General features: G+C 51.8%; 1 pseudogene; it reads right to left on the bottom strand.

Moving 5' to 3' along the window:
* Positions 1-902: 902 nt before the first annotated feature.
* LOC134148655 (DNA polymerase epsilon catalytic subunit A-like) lies at positions 903-4,332 on the bottom strand (annotated as a pseudogene).
* Positions 4,333-4,744: the final 412 nt, after the last annotated feature.

Below are 4,744 nucleotides of genomic sequence, written 5' to 3'. Positions count from 1 at the left end.
AGCCTCTCACTGTAGAGCAGCAGGATGAAGGCAAGTGCCTGCCCCCACCTCCAGCAGCTCATTGCCCTGAGGAGAGCAGGAGCAATGATGCAGGGCTGAGAGGAGCTGCCTGGCGCAGGTTGAAGCCACTGGAGGCTCCGCTGGACCAAACCTTAACTCAATTGCACAACGCAGTGATTGCATTAGGGCCAGGTTTCTCTGCCCGTCCAGGCCAGCTCATTTCCTCCAACTCTAATATCAAGAAAACAAACACATAGGTACAGCCCCCTCAACCCCCCTTTCAGCAGTACTAGATGGAGGGAGGGCATAGCGAAGGACAGGACCACTTGCCCCATAACCCAATGCTAATAGAAACAGGTATACTATAGAAGTGAAAAAACAAAGCTCAGAAAAATATTTTCAATACAGGTATGTGTGGAGGGCATTGAATACAAATTTATATATATATATATATACACACACACACACATATATATATATAAAAGGAAGTGTCAGAAGTAGCTGAACACACAGTGTTTCAAAATGCCCAGAAAATTAACTGGAATCTAGTAATCTTGGCTCCCCTCATGCTTTTTCAGGCTTCTGCAAGCAGGAGTAGATGGAAAGGACCAGGAGGCCAGGCTTCAGCTAAGCACTGGCCTCCTGGGTTTCATCACACCTGTGCTGGGATTTCAGTGAGCAGCCCCCCCACCCTATGACTCACTGCTGTCAACTTGAAGCTTTAGCACCCAAGGGGGACAGCTCCCTTGCTCCCCTTCCAGCCCAACAAGAAGAGTCTGGCTTTCTCCTCCCTCTAGGAATCCTGCCCCATGGCTCAGAGAATGCTCGTTTCCAGGGTGCCTACAGCTCCCTGCTGTGTGTGGGCCATAGCACGTGCTCCTCTACCCAAAGAACCAGATGCATTGTCTGTGACACATTTAATTGTCTAAAACTCCACATTAAAACCACAGAGATTCATGCACACAGGGTGCTGCCTACAGCACAAACTCCCATCCCAAACTGGGCTTCTGCAGGGCTCTGGCAAATGCAGTCCCCCCTCCCCCATAGAGAGCAGTTCCAGCCCTAGGCACCTTCTTAATTCCCCCAGCACAGCACCAGGCTGTGACCAGGACTGCCCCAACACCGCTTAGCGCCCCCACACAGTGCAAGATGGATATGTGGCTTCTCCGAGATCTATCACAGAGCACAAATGCTCTTCAGCAGAGGTGAGAGCAAGTACCCAGAGCTGACACAGCAACAAAAAAAGACAGCAGGACAAGTTCATCACATCACTGCTGGAGCTGGTGGTTTGTACGGAGCAGCCACTCAATAGTTTCCAGCAGACAGGCCACGCTCTAGTGCCAAGCAATGCTCTGGAAGATGTTGATGTGCTCCATGAAGATCTGAGGGGGAAGATACCAGTGAGGGAGGGCTGCCCAGCACACCTCATGCATGAGCCAGGGAAGATGGAAGCTGGAGGGGACAGGGGGGAGAAGGCCAGGCCAGGAGAAGTTCTGCAAGCTGGTCAGGCAGGACTGCCTGGGTTGAGCACAAAGCAACGAATAAACAGCCAGAAAGCACAGAGAGATGAACTTGTGCCAGATGGGCTGAAAGGGACAAGTTATCACTGGGTTTTTCACTGGCTATTACAGAGGAGCTGCTGGCAGGAGGCTGGATCTGGTGGCAGGATGCACACATACCTGGGAAGAAATGGTGAGGGCAAAATCTCCAGCACAACCGCAGTACACAGGCATAGGTGTCTCCTTCACACCATGACACTTCTTGCACACCTAGAGGCAAAGGAGTTTTAGCTGGGATAGCAGACAAGGCTGAGCAGCTCAGTCCTTTGACAGGGCTCTCTGGGGAGACACCACTGACATCAGGTCAATGGGTCAAGCCTCAGCCAGCCAGCAAAAGGCTGCAGCTATGTGCTGAGAAGAAGTGGAGAGCGCTCGAGCCAAACTCTCCTCATCATATCTCCACTGCATCACATCAGTCAGAGAAGTAAGGTTGGGCTGCTCGGTTTCAAGGAGCAGAGAGCAGCTTCAGCCCTCCTGCTGCAGCCTGCCACATCAAGGGCAGGCTCCCGCAGCACGGCCGCCCAGCACTCATCAAGTCCTGCAGCAGGTAGGCCATTAGCTTCTTCTGCAGCGCTTCCACCAGTGCCATTTCATTGGAATCCGAGTCATACTGGGCCTGGCAGTTGGAGCATACCCAACTGGGCAGCACTGACCCATCCGAGGGGCAGAGAGAAGGGAGATGAACACCAGTGTGACTCTTCCCAAGAGAAAGCACGGTGCAGCCTCAGCCCTCGCAGCCTAACAAGAGCATTCAGAGAGCCCCGAGTGCCAGGAAGCCATAACCAATTTCGGGAGGGGATAAAGCATCAGCCAAAGCACCAGCACACCTCAAACTGTCACAGGCAGCTAGGAAAGGGGATGAGCAGAAAATAACCTTGAAGGGAGGTTTATCGCTGTCATGGAACCAAGCACACCTTCAAAGCAAAAGGACTGAGAGAGAGAGAAAGATGGACAACATGTGAGTGAATGACAGGCCGAGAGCACAACCATGCTAGGGCCTCTGGTGTCCCCAAGAGGGACTTCATGCATGCAGCCAGGGCAAAGGGGATTTCCTGGGAAAGGAAGGCTGTACCTGCAAGAGGGCAGGGTCCTTGCACAGGTCCAAGTCCCTGCAAAAATTGCACTTCCTGCAGATGACTTCAGGGAGCATGTAGGAGCAGCAAGGGTCCCGAAACTGGGCTTCTTCTGAGAACTCACCCACCTCAATGAGGCGCAGCAGGTCCCGGCGCAGTTTGTTTACTTGGTTAGTTATACTGGCATCCAGGGACAACACCTACAGGAGACAGTGTTAGGTAAGGCCACCAGCAGAGAAGACGGTCCTCACGGGGACTCACTCTGATGCGAGTGCTAGCTGGGCAAAACAAACTGATTGTAGAATTGCAACAGATTCTTAAAAAAAAAAAAAAAAAGAAGAAAAAAAAAAGAAGAAAGCACAGCCCACCCCACTAACCTTGTAGATGTATTTGATGAACTCTAGAGCTGGGTTGTTGAGTGGCAAGTAGGAGCCAGGTAGCACTGAGAACATGTCTGAGGGCTCAGTGGCATTATGGGAACCAGCCATCTTCTTCTGGATCTTCTGAGTGACGGTGAAGAAGCTCTGCGTGAGCTCGTTGGTCACATAATCCTGTGAGAAAGTGATCATGCCTGGAGAGGAGGAGCAGAGAGAGCTCTTGAGCCATATGGAAGCATATGGGGACAGCAAGGTGGGCAGCTCTCTTCCTGCTGCAGGACTGGCCCAGCAGTGCTGCACACAGCTCTCCCATGGCTAACTGTGGCTAACCGTACTCACCAGGCATGGCTCCCGTCTCTCCCAATGCCTCCTGGGACACCTGGCTCGTGGCCCTCCTCTTGATGGGAGCGCTCCCAGGGGCATTGTGCTGCAGCTCCTCGCTCCTCCTTCATGCTGTGGTACACAGCCACAATGTAGGCTGCAGAGACACATAAGAAAAGCTCCAGATGCAGTCCACGATGGGAGAGTGGCACAAGCGCGACTGTGCTTGTCGACTCTCCTGGGGCACCAATGACTAATCAGGAACTAGTGACCTTCTTCCCCTCTCTGAGAGAGTTCACACTGGTGCTGAAACCACCCAAACAATGATATTTACAGACATGGAGGTGGTTCCTTCTGTATCACATCCAGCACAGTGCAATCTTTGACTGTAAGGGGTTCTTTGGATCAACATCAGAACCTTCTCAGTAGCACAGAGAGCTTCAAGAAGCTGTGGGGAATGCTGTGCATATGGCTTGGGCAGCAGCAGGGTGGGGATAGCTCTAATCACCAGAGGTAACATTCAAAGTAGGACCAGGCGAGCAGCAGACTGCACTCACCCAACACAATCCTGAGGAAGCAGTTCTGACAGGAGGCAGCCTGGGGGAGAAACTGCACGATGTTCCAACTATTCTCTAGCAAGTCCTCCACATTTGCTTCTCCATCCTCCTCCTCTTCTTCCTTGTCCTCCTCTTCCTCACTGTCCTCATCCAATACTTGACTCTTGCTAGAGTCCTGCTGGAATGGAGCACAAGCCATGCCCAGGCTTTCGGTTGGTGATGTCGTAGCAGTTCCCTATATCCAAACCAATAGCTCCCTGCTCAACTCAACCCACTGCACCCCTGTCTCTGCAGGACTGAGCACTTCCCATCTCTTACCTCCCCAGAGTGGACGCTAGAACGCACTCTTCCCTTGATACCTTCGTAATTTGCTGGATCCATCCAGAGCAGGAATTCCCAGCAGTGGCAGAAGGAAATAGTCAGAGAGTGAAAGATCTCCTTTGAGTGGATGCTGGAGGCAAGAGACTGCAGTCACACACAATGTTGGCATCTTCCCTAGCTAATAACCTTCTCCATGGGAGGCAATGAGGAGCAGGCGATGTTAGCAAGAGAGCAGTTCACTTCTCACATCCAACCATGCTTCAGCAAATGGACTCAGTACAAAAGGCTGCAGAGCAGTCATTAGCAGAACTAAGGGCTGCAGAGGAATCATACCCACGCTTCAACTGCCTCTTGTGTCAAGATGCCTGTCTTAGGAGCCTACACATCATAGTATTCTAGAGACGCCTGCTGGATCACATCAAAACTGATACTCACGCTGGAACCTTCTTCCATGTCATTGATGTGATGGGACTGTAACACTGTGTTTACAGCCAAGCTCTGAATATCCGGCTCCAGACACACTGTGAACAAACACA

Source organism: Rhea pennata, chromosome 18 (genome assembly GCF_028389875.1).
Source record: "Rhea pennata isolate bPtePen1 chromosome 18, bPtePen1.pri, whole genome shotgun sequence".
Lineage (NCBI taxonomy): Eukaryota > Metazoa > Chordata > Aves > Rheiformes > Rheidae > Rhea > Rhea pennata.
The sequence above is the reverse complement of the archived record's forward strand: the minus strand, read 5'-3'. Positions and strand labels throughout refer to the sequence as shown.